This window comes from Hesperophylax consimilis, chromosome 7, assembly GCF_061612785.1.
Source record: "Hesperophylax consimilis isolate HC1 chromosome 7, BYU_Hcon_1.0, whole genome shotgun sequence".
NCBI classification, from domain to species: domain Eukaryota; kingdom Metazoa; phylum Arthropoda; class Insecta; order Trichoptera; family Limnephilidae; genus Hesperophylax; species Hesperophylax consimilis.
The window spans coordinates 24,063,134-24,077,953 of NC_142842.1; the positions used below are offsets into that span (position 1 = coordinate 24,063,134).

The 14,820-nt window shown below is 37.3% G+C and overlaps 1 protein-coding gene and 2 non-coding genes across 6 annotated transcripts in view; all 3 read left to right on the top strand.

The window, feature by feature from the left end:
* Positions 1–14,820, top strand: part of LOC149422517 (methanethiol oxidase) — a 475,124-nt gene that overhangs the window by 200,075 nt on the left and 260,229 nt on the right. The gene's annotated exons all lie outside the window — the stretch shown is intronic.
* Positions 145–263, top strand: LOC149422520 (5S ribosomal RNA). Its single transcript, XR_016302446.1, has one exon. It is a non-coding gene; the product is annotated as a 5S ribosomal RNA (ribosomal RNA).
* Positions 587–705, top strand: LOC149422521 (5S ribosomal RNA). The gene has a single exon (XR_016302447.1). It is a non-coding gene; the product is annotated as a 5S ribosomal RNA (ribosomal RNA).

The window sequence follows — 14,820 nt, forward strand, 5'->3', positions numbered from 1 at the left end:
TCTTTTTCAAGCGCGTATGTAATGATTATTTTTATCAACGTCGCACACACCTTGCTAATGTTTTCAGTATTATTAGGGCTTTTTTATACTAATTTTCATATATTTATTGGCAGGTAGAGTAGAAATTAATATTGTTTAGCGTTTGCCAACGACCATACCATGTTGAACACACCGGTTCTCGTCCGATCACCGAAGTTAAGCAACATTGGGCGCGGTCAGTACTTGGATGGGTGACCGCTTGGGAACACCGCGTGCCGTTGGCCCATTTTTTATGGTAATTTCATGTTTTTTTTTATTTTTTTATCGTTACTATCATTAATAATATCATAAAATTCTTTAACTTTTCAAGTATGCTACAGGCCTAAAATATTACTTAGTGGATTGATATTATGGTCAACCATTGAAAAAAAAAATTCCTGCAAAGTTATGGATGTAATTACGATCTTTTTCAAGCGCGTATGTAATGATTATTTTTATCAACGTCGCACACACCTTGCTAATGTTTTCAGTATTATTAGGGCTTTTTTATACTAATTTTCATATATTTATTGGCAGGTAGAATAGAAATTAATATTGTTTAGCGTTTGCCAACGACCATACCATGTTGAACACACCGGTTCTCGTCCGATCACCGAAGTTAAGCAACATTGGGCGCGGTCAGTACTTGGATGGGTGACCGCTTGGGAACACCGCGTGCCGTTGGCCCATTTTTTATGGTAATTTTATGTTTTTTTTTATTTTTTTATCGTTAACATCATAAAAAATTTTATATCATTCTTTAACTTTTCAAGTATGCTACAGGCCTAAAATATTACTTAGTGGATTGATATTATGGTCAACCATTGAAAAAAAAAAAGGCGTTAAAAACAAAAAAATTATGTGCGATGGCCGAGAATCGAACTCGGATCAACTGCTTGGAAAGCAACTACGCTGACCATTACACCACCAACGCCAGTTGTCGAGATGAGCTAAGAAGCATTTATATTTTACTTCAAAACTTTGACTAGATCAAATGAACTTTAATCGGTCCCGCATTTTCGTTTCGGTCATGAGTTGGTTTTACTCCGGTACTCGAAATTGCATGACGCGGGTAAAGAAGTTTCACTTCAAAACTGTCTATTTAACCTTAGTCCAATCTTGCCTTTTTTACAACATAGTATGCTGGGGATCGTGTGTAAATTCCAATATAGAACCACTAAATATTACTCAATAATTGATCCTAAAAGTTTTGTTAAAAAATAACTGTTATCCATCCAACCTATTTCATGAGGAATATAATGTGTATAAAATAGATTTTTTTTTTTTTTTTTTTTTTAAATATTTACTCCACACAGGAGGCCCTGAAGAAAATAATTTCCCTCAGGGCCTATGTCATCTTTGGGGATGCTGTGTGGAGGGTCTTTTTGTGGAGAGGAAGGAGTGAACATGGGTCTTGAAGAGTCCCATGTTGTAGGAGGGAGGAAACACAGAGGCCGGCAGTTCGTTCCACAGCCGAGCTGTTGAACTTAAGAACGAGTCGTAGAAGCGACCCGTTCTCATGTGACAAGTGTCAACTGTGTACAAATGTTGGGCGCGCGTTTGGCGTGTATCCCGACTACGCACCGGTGCCGAAGGGATCAATGACGCTAGTTCCTCAGAGCATCTTCCATTGTAATACCGATAGAACAAGGACAGCATACCTACCTGACGCCTGTGCTCTAAAGATTGCAGTCCGTTTGTTAAGATTGGGGAATCTATCAAACGGACCGCCCGTTTCTGCACAGAGTCAAGGGTTTTTTTCAGGTATTTAGGGGCTCCAGACCAGAGATGGCTGCCAAATTCACTATATATATATCACTCAAATACTTTGTCGTTTTTTGATCAATTTCAAATTTGCAAAATGAACATATCAAACGCATGCAACTAGAATTGGCTCTGAATTGAACTTTGTGGCGGTACATACTAAAAATTATTTTCGTCAGAGAAACTATTTATATCAAGCACCACTTATATTTAGTATTCTTCTAAATCATATTAAGTTTACCAATTCCAACGTTAAATTTTAAAAAGTTAGTTAAGTTGTTTTGTATTGACAGACGATTGTTTTAATATTTTTTCATCCTTGTCATTTTTAAAATAATAAGATTTTATATAAGTCCCATTTACTAAAAACGGAATGTCGCCCTAGCTGTCTTTATTTTCTAGTTGTTTCTTCTTGGGAATAATAGTTAAATAAGTATTTTGTGTTTTTATGTAGTATTACTTTTTGTTTGTGATTACTCGACGTTTGCTTCACTCAAATTTAAATTGTAAACCTCGATTCAGGATTAGTCCTAGTAAGGTTGATTTTTATGAAAAAAAAAAGATTTATGCAATAAATAAATTACTATTTGCATCTCGTCCTAGAGTGGCAGATTATATTAGTATCGCTTTGTTGAGAACTAACTGTCCGAATTGAATCGTTGGCGTTTGGTGACCTGAACTGAACAGCCAGATAATCCTTAATTTTTTTTATGACAGGTCCCATATTATATTCTCCAGTCTCGCCTGATTTTTAATCAAATAAGGATGCCGTAGTTATTTGCATTTCGTCTCTCAGTAAATTTTTTTACGTACCGTTTCCTTTTTAATATGGTGGCCGTTGTAATGGTAAAGTATTCTTTTTCACATGTGAAATCGTCGTGTATACTTCAATATTCCCATTTTTTAATACTGTGGTACCTTCCTACCCGAGGAACTTATGAAAAAATAATTCTCATTGAGATAGTGATGTTTCTTTAGATAAATTGTATAATTTGTTGTTCGTCAATTTTGAAAATGTCCTGTGCAAAATAACCCTGCCACACATGAGTTAGCAATAATGTTTGATAATGGTCCGAACAGAGAATAATAATATTATAAAAAATTGATTGAATAGATTATTGTTTATTATGTCGTACAAATAAAATATATTGCGTACAGGCAAATTATTTTTAAGAGGATACGTTTGAATTTATTTGTGCACGCCGATTGTGGTAAATTAAAAAAAAAATAATTAGAGCAACGACTATTCAGCTTCAAAGCCACGTCTCTAGCAACAATATTACTATGTTATTAACTTTCCTTGGTCTATGGAAAATAAAAAAATCGTTGTCACCCCTGGAGACCCTACAACAAATACAAAATTATTGTTAAATTAAATTATTTTTTTACTCCACCCGTACACAAGTGTGATGTATGGTAATAAGTTGGGTATTCAAGCGATAGATGGCACTAGTCAAAGCTTATTCCAGAGTCCGACAGATGTCGCTAGAGTGTAGCAATTGCCTGTGGGAACAGAGAATTACCAACCCTCGGGTAATAAAAAGTGTAGCTAAATCCAGATTTAATAATTATTACGTGAATAAACACAATTGTAGTAAAATAACCTTTAATTGTATCAAAGAGTTCCTAACACAGAAATCTGCAAGTAAAGCATATACATAAAAACAAGAAAGGATGAAAGGATCTCTTTAAATTGATATAGCTGTAAGAATAATAAACGTTGTAATCAACCTTGGAAGTAACTATACACGTTAATCTATGCACTCTGCTGTAGCACGGTGATTGGGGTAAATACAACGCGTAAAACTCCGGCTTCAATTCAAACTGTGTTAGATTTGAACAGAAGTCAGAACAACAAATAAAATGAAAAGTTTGGACAGAATTGGCAAATCTAAGGATAATTATCCGTTCTAACAATTTTTTTGTACCGATACGTTTACAGAATAGATAGTTGTTAACACTTATTACACAGGCATTATCTAAGGTTTAAGTTGGCGGCTCGTGACTTTTGCTAATATTACAAAAATGGCATTTTTGATGTTGGCGTATCTTTTATTATTCTCGCTTAGTTAAGTGGATGTTTTAAACTTCCACATCTCAGTATGTGAGGTCGCAATAGAAACCACAGCTGAAATATTCACGAAAGAAAGAAAAATAAACTCAATTTGTTCAAAGGCCCATACATCGTACTGCACTAAAATTTATGTTTTAACATGCTTTGATACGACTATGCCTCTATAAGATTTATTCAAAACTTCATTCATCTATGTATTAATTCCTATTGTTCCCCAGTCTTCTGGAGATAACCCTTGAAAGCTGACTTTCTAAATGATTAATTTATTTTGTTGTTAAAAAAATAAATATAAATTTGTTCAGATTCTTTGACGTTGAACCAAAAATTACGAAAGAGAGGAATTTTATTAATTTTATGAAGGCTTTAAAATATTCTGCCTTTCTGAAAACCGTTAATAAAATTGTTAAAGATGTTTCAAAATATTTTAACTAGCGTGAACTTTGAGTGTTTCCAGGAAAAGTTTTGATAATTTATTTTGTTTATTCGGGTCACTTAGCGTATTTTTTAAGTCTGCTTTAAAACACATCTTTTAACGGAACAGAATTTCTTAGTATACAACATTTTTATAAGGACGTGGTATAAATAGGCACGAATAAATAATTTCGAAAAAATAAATAATGAGTCAGGTAAATAAGTGCAGGTAATAGTAGTAATACTTGCAGTAATAAGTGCTTATATAAAATATGGTAGTAAAGCGTAAAGTAATCAGTGATTGCATTAAATGGCTAAGGCGACACAAGACTCTAATAACGGGGGTTCGCCCGATTCACAAGATTTAATTAATTACGACGAATTCATAGCGATAGTATATGTTTTTTCATAGCGATCCCTACGGATGTAAGTTATTTATTATTAAAATTAGTAAAAAAAAACAGTACCTTGCCACAAACATATTTTTTGTTAAAAGGTTATAAAATTTTATAAAACGTTTTTCAACTGTAAAATTAGCGTTAAGCATGAGATTTTATTTTTCTAAACGATAATTTAGTAACTTCCCGAAGAATCCCTCTAGAAACATCTGAGATTTAAGTAATACGTTCATCAGAAATAATTCAAATAAACCTAACGAAAAGATTAATTCTCTGGGCCTGCTTTGGCAAATTCGACTGTAGTTCCGTCCATTACGCCGGGCCGCGTGCGGAATATTTTTACACGACTTAATCATTTATGAATCACTGTTGAAAATTCAACAGTGGTCTGTTCAATCACATCAGGCCCACGCGTTGCGTATATCCATGCATGACTTCTTAGGGTTTTGTCTCGACTTAATAGTAATGTTTTGTAAACACCTCACTAGAAGGACCTGAAAACCAGTGCTAAGTTTACAGACATAATAAAAACACTATTTTAATGATTTTAAATCTGATTATTTGAAAATGTTTGTACATAATACATTATAATTAATAACCCAATTTCTCCTGAGTCCATGGCATTAAGTATTTTGGGGCTGACCAGAGGTGAAATTTATGTTTTTTTTGGTGGCAGCGTTTTTTTCTCATTTACAATGTAAATAATTCAATGTGGCATATTTCCAATTGCACATGCCGAGTGCTGTTACGCGCTTTGTTACTCGGCCGAGAAACTTGAGGAGAGGTGATCACAAAGAGACAGTGGGCGAGTCAGTTCATTGAGATAAGTATAAAATGCTGTTAAAATGGTTTCGCTATTTAGGAAAAGTAATAGAGATTACAACAACAAACTTCACACTAAAAAAACATTTATTTCGTTCATTGACTCATTCTGCTGATTGCACTGACCGAGTGGAGAGCGAGTGAAGTGCCGAGTTGAGTACGCAGGTAAAGGGGTTACTTACTCGACCGAGTCATTGGGCTTTGCTTCTATCTACTGTCTCGCCTAAATCATTCAACCGCTGCTAGGCCGAGTACGGACTGTACTGATCACATCAGCCGAGCACTCGGCCGAATGTATTGTCTCGGCCTAGTACACGGCTGGTGTAATTTAGGCATTAGAGTGAAGTATTTTTAATTTGTCAGAATAATATAAGAGTATGTATGAATGTGAATGAGGCAAGGAGTGTGTTCCAAGGCCGAGTTGTTTGGCGGTTCGTCTTTTCTACCTACCCTTGTAGTGAAATGGCATGAGGGTTAGTTAGTTAGTTATTTTAAATTTTTTTAATACGTGAATATCACATAATAATCCTTCAAGTAGATTCTATGGAAGTCAACCTCATTTGGTGAATATTTTGGGGGTAGGAATGGGGCAGGAGAAACATATTACTACCATATTATAATAGTCATAACTATTAATTTCATACACTTTTGACTGCTTATAATTAATTTTCCAGCTTTTCTAGCGTTGTGTGGAATGTTTAAACGAAGCTAATGCAAAAATTTCACGCCAAAAACTCAAAAAAGGAATAAATATTGGAACCCAATACTGGTTTTCGACTATTGTTTCCTATTTTATCGGTTAATATTTTAGTTAACGAATTTCAAAGCACCTCTCCAAAAGTTGTAAAGCCAAAAACAGTAAAGTTATAATCAAATATCGATTTTTTTAAATAATACCAAATGTACCCTTTAATCGAAACCTGTAAAAAATAAATAACCCACCTTTAAGGGAGAAACGCGTCAAAGGAAAAAATATTTATTATTAACACCTCAGAATTCTCCCCTATATTTCTTCACTGGCTTATCTGAAATAAGAATCTCAATTGAACGGGTGGCCATTGAATAAACAATTTTCGTATTACGGGACGATATTTTGTTAATAAGGTTTCTTCAGTCATTTTCCTGGAAATATTTCTTACCTATTGTTAGCATTTTAAGATATAACTTTATTTATGAACATTTTTTTAGGACATAATTTTTATTTGTAAATCGGTTAAAATGTTGCCATATCTCAGTTTATTTTTTTAATATTGTTCTTGGACTTAAAGTACCTGCATACTTATCCCTACTTGCTAATTTGTTTTGTTATTTTTTTGCATTAACCCCACACAACAAGCCCCGAAGAAAATTATTTCCCTGATCCTTGGGGATGCTGTGTGCAGGATCTTTTAATAGAAAGGGAGGAAAGAAAATTTTGGGAAAGAAAAGTAATGGAGGTGGGTTAATGTAAAGGGAGAATGATCTATCCCTCCCGCTGCGGCCCAAGGTGATGAGTCAAGATATATCGGTTGGAGAGGTCACACCTCACCCGATGAACCCGGGAACCCCTGCTAAATCTGCTGGTGACCTGACGGCCGGCATAGTCCAGTGGTAACGCATTGGACTGCCATTCCGAAGGTCGCGGGTTCGAACCCGGCGTGCGCAAATAAATTTTATTTGATTAATTTGTGTTATTTCACAATTAATTAATTAAAAATAATATATAGTATATTTGCGGCACGTTCCATAGTGGAAGATACTACCAGTATCGCCCTGGTGTAAGACCACCATTCAGAATTGAAACGTTGCTCCAAATGGCTTTAGCCGTGTTTAGTGACTAGATCTGAATAGCCAGGTACTTCCCCACCTTCCTCTTTCCTTTCCCCACTTACCTTCAGCCTCACAACATCCCCCAATTGGGGATGCCATAGTCTCACTGGCTCCAGACGGGAGCAGTTGGGACTCTTGTGAGGTATTCACTATAAAAAAAAAAAAAAATCACCAAGCGCACACTTAAGCGTGGCGAACTACTTGAGGTGACCTATGGCAGAGGTGTGGATTTTTGTAATAAATGGTTCACGGGGCGGCGTTATCCACACCCAAATGTATCCCAAATGACGATCGAACCAACTATTCCACATCTCACACTCTAAAACGAACTGCAGACAGCATTTATTTTTTCATTTCAGCAGACAGCATTTATTCAGGAGGACGTGCATAAAACACATTAATATATTTTCTGACGCCGATATTTTCCATTTGTCCTAAGGTCAATTTATTAAATGTAAATTTGACAAAGAAACCAATGTGTACCATCTCCCCTTGCTGTGTGTAACATCTTTAATTTAGGTATGATTTGAGATTTTCACTGCCAAAAGTATTATGATGATTTGTTTTTTGGGGTATTATGCCATAATACCCCAAAAACAAATCACTATAATCTTTAAGTTAGTTTTCTTATTTTCAATGTCTTGTTTTTTCCTCTTTGATAATTTTGTTAACATTCTTTTTGCATAGTCACTTTTAACATTATCTATCAGTATAATTTTAACCTCCGTTTTTATTACATTTTATTTTTCTGTCAATTCCACTTTACGTTTTTCGTTTAATATTATATGAATCTGCGGAAATTTTTTTGTTCATGCAACAATATTTTTCAAATTGATTTTGTTTCATTTTAAAATTACCAGTACAATAATTTTTCACTCATTTTTCTCTTGACCTTATTGGGTAAATTAAGGGTGATCCTTATTTTGAAAGATTCTTTAAAATTGCAGTTTATTCACTTTTATTTTATGGTAAACAGATTTAAATAAAATAAGTAGAAATGTATGTTGGAACAGGTAAGTAGCCTAGTAGACAAACACGTCGGAATCGTGGGCGTAGTGGATTTAGTCCGGCGCTGTGTAATGTATGTTAATCTGATGGAATTTAAATCCAGTCATTAATTTTTAACCATGGAATGTTAAATTTAGTTTAATCTTCAAAAAAGAGTTCAAATAGTTTTTTATATGTGTTAAGATTTATTTATTTTATAAAGCACCCAATCATTATTTTTAGATAAATTTGATTTTTCGCTTATTTTAATGCTTTCAGGCATAAACCTCAAAAACCCTGGACAGAGCATTAGAGTGATTTTTATGAATGATATTAAGTCCACATCTATGTAGGATTATGGGAAATTGCCTGGCAGCCACCTTGTATGACAAACTTTTGAAAAATATATATATATATATATATATATATATATATATATTTCAAAAATAAATATATATATATTTATTTTTTTAATTGCCGGCAACCCGGGTGTTTATTGCAATAACATAATCAAAATTACAAACATGAAAGTAACCCGCCTCACTAAAAGATTTCTGTTCTGAGGCGGGTACATATATATGCTTGCACATACACATACATTTATACAAATATATATGAATATATACATGGAGCATTGCATATATACCTAGTTACATAAAAACAGGAATTTCGTAGGAACTTTAAATTTACATAAATGGTAGCATCTAAATCTCATAATAATAACATATCAAAAAATAGTTTAAACAACAGCTGTTTTATATTAGGTATTGATAAACTAGGCATGCGTAAAACATAAGCAGTTTTAATAAGAAAGAGTAAATCTCTATAAATGTACATAAATAACACATGTATGTAAATAAGGAATGAGAATTAAACTAATAAAGGATTGCTAGTAACTTGCTAATGCATGCCCTTTTTTGTGTAGTAACCATGTGTTGAAATGTTTAAGTAAACTTTTTGGGTGTTTATGAGCGTTGCAATAAGTGGTTTCTTATAGTTATAGGACTTTTGTACGCAGTGTTAATTTATTTCATATATTTGTTAGTGAAAATTTAACGGTTTATGGTTTTATGGGTATTTGAAGAGACAGAGAACTGGAAATGTCATTAAAAACAATTTTGTAGGTTTTGACATTTTTCATAAATTATCACCAGCACCCCGCGGCTCCCTCTGAAATAGTTTCGTCCAGAGCCATTTAGGTTCGTGCTTTGATACGGTGACCGGATAAATCATCACAATGATAATTCATCACATCTTTAAAAAGTTATATAAAGTCATAGAAAGTGATGAAACAAAAAAATTATTAACTGGGTTAAGTTGGTTAGGTGAGGTTAGGTTTAAATTATTTTTTTCTTCGTTTCTAATGATTTTATATCACTTTTTAAAAGTGTGTTGAATTGTCACTGTGTTGAGTTATCATGGAACCCTTTGATACTTATTTTATTGTAGGTGAATGTTCGTTTTGTTACAGAGCATGTAAAAATAAAATAGAAAAGGGATTTTTATAAAACGCAGAGCAAAAAAGATAAAATTTTCGAGTTTGTTGATCTCCTTCGACAAACAAGCCGTGCTGAAATTATTTGCGGGAATGGCTGTAACGTTGATTAATTTTGCCAACTCTGTTCTGCCAAAAACCTTCATCCAGCAAGAGAACATCGCGCGATTACGGTAAACTGTTTTGGCACGTGCACAGCGTGCGCGTGTTTAAATATCCACGTGGCATTAACCACAGGGCTAATTCAACAAATCAAATTTATTCCATCAATTCCTGAAAGCAGAAAGTTAATTTTTTTCTACAATAAAGGGATTTAATAAGTAATCGGAAAAACGTTGAAAAAATATTTCCGTAAAATATAGAAAATACAATAGAAAACTATGTACATAAAGATTACAATAAAATAAAGCCATGGTTGCCTGCTTTGAAATTGAAAAAAAATTAAAGAAGATGTTAGGTATAATTTCAGATTATAGAAATTTGTTTTTGGGGTATTATGCCGTGTTGCGATTACACATCTTTTGTGTTGTGATTACACATCTGCCCTGATTATGGACACTGCGTTGGCTAAAGAAGGAGGTAGTGCAACACGGTATAATACCCCAAAAACAAATCACTATAAAATAACTTGAAAGCTCATCCTTAACGCTTTTGAGAGTCTTTAATAATTATAATAATTTATATCGATTTAAATAATGAAATTCATTACCTAAATTGCATGTGAAAGAGTAGTTTTTTTTATCAAGGTCGATTTTATTTGAGATTTTCAGGACGTTCTTTATTTTTAAATGTATATGCCACATAAGAGTTGCAGCTACTCCCCGCTTACCGGAGCAAGAGAGACAATGGCTTCCCCAATTGGGACATATTTCGGGGTAAATAAAATCGGTTAGGTATCGAGATTGGGAAGTGAAGGCGGGGAAGTACCTAATAGGCTACTCCAATCAGGTCACCAATCACGGCTAAAACAATTGAAGGGTGGTATTTTACCAAAGCGATACTGACAATATATACCACTGTGTAACGTACCGCAAGTACACTATATCCTTTATATTATTTTGTTGGAATTAAAAGCAAAATGACACAATTTGCTTGAATAAAATGAACTTGCACATTATGTACAATGCACATAGTATAGACTAAATTCCGAGAACCCTACCCCTCAATCAGGGAGGCCGTCCTTTTAACTTGCACAATGCACATCTCTAGATTCAGAGAACCTTACCCCTCAATCAGGGAGGCCGTCTTTTTAACTTGCACAATGCACATCACTAGATTCAGAGAACCCTACCCCTCAATCAGGGAGGCCGTCCTTTTAACTTGCACAATGCACATCTCTAGATTCCGAGAACCCTACCCCTCAATCAGGGAGGCCGTCCTTTTAACTTGCACAATGCACATCACTAGATTCAGAGAACTCCACCCCTCAATCAGGGCGGCCGTCCTTTTAACTTGCACAATGCACATCACTAGATTCAGAGAACCCTACTCCTCAATCAGGGAGGCCATCATTTTAACTTGCAGAATTCACCTGACTGGATTCCGAGAACCCTACCCTTCAAACAACGGTGGCCTTGTCCTTTTAAATTGCACAATGCATAGGTGTATATATTGTTTACATGTGTGAGGAAGAAGATACATTTGTGTAAGTATATATTTGTTGTGTGTATGTATGTATATGTATATGCGTATATGCGTGTATGTATGTATATATATTTGCGTGTGCATGTGTATGTATGTACATATGTGTACTACTGTATATATTTGTGTTTATTTTATAGATAACTTTGGAAATTTTTGTGAGTTATTGAAAACATATTTTTACCAATTTATTTTTTTAATTCTACCAAAATATGTTCACACCAGACTTAAATTTAAACTAACCATTCCTCCATTGGGCACCATGAAACAGGCAGCTGCCTAGTATGGTGCTCTAATGTATCTTCTCTAAATAAATGTATTAATCATGTAACATGTATTTATAAATAAAAAAAAATAAAAAATAACTAGATTCCGAGAACCCTACCCCTCAACCAGGGAGACCGTCCTTTTAACTTGCACAATGCACATGACTGGTTTGCGAGAACCCTACCCCTCAACCACGGAGACCGTCCTTTTAACTTGCACAATGCACATGACTGGTTTGCGAGAACCCTACCCCTCAACCACGGAGACCGTCCTTTTAACTTGCACAATGCACATGACTGGTTTGCGAGAACCCTACCCCTCAACCAGGGAGACCGTCCTTTTAACTTGCACAATGCACATGACTGGTTTGCGAGAACCCTACCCCTCAACCAGGGAGACCGTCCTTTTAACTTGCACAATGCACATGACTGGTTTGCGAGAACCCTACCCCTCAACCAGGGAGACCGTCCTTTTAACTTGCACAATGCACATGACTGGTTTGCGAGAACCCTACCCCTCAACCAGGGAGACCGTCCTTTTAACTTGCACAATGCACATGACTGGTTTGCGAGAACCCTACCCCTCAACCACGGAGACCGTCCTTTTAACTTGCACAATGCACATGACTGGTTTGCGAGAACCCTACCCCTCAACCAGGGAGACCGTCCTTTTAACTTGCACAATGCACATGACTGGTTTGCGAGAACCCTACCCCTCAACCACGGAGACCGTCCTTTTAACTTGCACAATGCACATGACTGGTTTGCGAGAACCCTACCCCTCAACCACGGAGACCGTCCTTTTAACTTGCACAATGCACATGACTGGTTTGCGAGAACCCTACCCCTCAACCAGGGAGACCGTCCTTTTAACTTGCACAATGCACATGACTGGTTTGCGAGAACCCTACCCCTCAACCAGGGAGACCGTCCTTTTAACTTGCACAATGCACATGACTGGTTTGCGAGAACCCTACCCCTCAACCAGGGAGACCGTCCTTTTAACTTGCACAATGCACATGACTGGTTTGCGAGAACCCTACCCCTCAACCACGGAGACCGTCCTTTTAACTTGCACAATGCACATGACTGGTTTGCGAGAACCCTACCCCTCAACCAGGGAGACCGTCCTTTTAACTTGCACAATGCACATGACTGGTTTGCGAGAACCCTACCCCTCAACCACGGAGACCGTCCTTTTAACTTGCACAATGCACATGACTGGTTTGCGAGAACCCTACCCCTCAACCACGGAGACCGTCCTTTTAACTTGCACAATGCACATGACTGGTTTGCGAGAACCCTACCCCTCAACCAGGGAGACCGTCCTTTTAACTTGCACAATGCACATGACTGGTTTGCGAGAACCCTACCCCTCAACCACGGAGACCGTCCTTTTAACTTGCACAATGCACATGACTGGTTTGCGAGAACCCTACCCCTCAACCACGGAGACCGTCCTTTTAACTTGCACAATGCACATGACTGGTTTGCGAGAACCCTACCCCTCAACCACGGAGACCGTCCTTTTAACTTGCACAATGCACATGACTGGTTTGCGAGAACCCTACCCCTCAACCAGGGAGACCGTCCTTTTAACTTGCACAATGCACATGACTGGTTTGCGAGAACCCTACCCCTCAACCACGGAGACCGTCCTTTTAACTTGCACAATGCACATGACTGGTTTGCGAGAACCCTACCCCTCAACCACGGAGACCGTCCTTTTAACTTGCACAATGCACATGACTGGTTTGCGAGAACCCTACCCCTCAACCACGGAGACCGTCCTTTTAACTTGCACAATGCACATGACTGGTTTGCGAGAACCCTACCCCTCAACCACGGAGACCGTCCTTTTAACTTGCACAATGCACATGACTGGTTTGCGAGAACCCTACCCCTCAACCACGGAGACCGTCCTTTTAACTTGCACAATGCACATGACTGGTTTGCGAGAACCCTACCCCTCAACCACGGAGACCGTCCTTTTAACTTGCACAATGAACATGACTGGTTTGCGAGAACCCTACCCCTCAACCACGGAGACCGTCCTTTTAACTTGCACAATGCACATGACTGGTTTGCGAGAACCCTACCCCTCAACCACGGAGACCGTCCTTTTAACTTGCACAATGCACATGACTGGTTTGCGAGAACCCTACCCCTCAACCACGGAGACCGTCCTTTTAACTTGCACAATGCACATGACTGGTTTGCGAGAACCCTACCCCTCAACCACGGAGACCGTCCTTTTAACTTGCACAATGCACATGACTGGTTTGCGAGAACCCTACCCCTCAACCACGGAGACCGTCCTTTTAACTTGCACAATGCACATGACTGGTTTGCGAGAACCCTACCCCTCAACCACGGAGACCGTCCTTTTAACTTGCACAATGCACATGACTGGTTTGCGAGAACCCTACCCCTCAACCACGGAGACCGTCCTTTTAACTTGCACAATGCACATGACTGGTTTGCGAGAACCCTACCCCTCAACCACGGAGACCGTCCTTTTAACTTGCACAATGCACATGACTGGTTTGCGAGAACCCTACCCCTCAACCACGGAGACCGTCCTTTTAACTTGCACAATGCACATGACCGGTTTGCGAGAACCCTACCCCTCAACCACGGAGACCGTCCTTTTAACTTGCAGAATGCACATTACTGGATTCCGAGGTCCCTAACCCTCAACCAGGGAGACCGTCCTTTTTACTTGCAGAATGCACATTACTGGATTCCGAGATTCCTACCTCTCTAGTATATTTGCGGCACGTTCCATATTGGAAGATACTCTCAGTATCTCTTTGGTATCACTAAGACCTAAATTCATAATCGAAACGTTGCTTGAAATGGCTAGGTACATCTAGGTCTTACCCACGTTCCTATTTCCCATGTCTTCCTCCCCACTACCTTCAACCTCACAACATACCCCGATTGGGGATGCTATAGTCTCACTGTCTCCAGACGGTTGGGAGCAGTTGATAAAAAATATTTATCATTCAAAATATACACCTTAAATCACGCTTTTATTATAAAATGTTATTCACTTTTGATATTCAAAATAAATCGATGTGTGTACAAGACATTTATTATTTACATAAACTTCCAGTAGGTCTCACACAAATG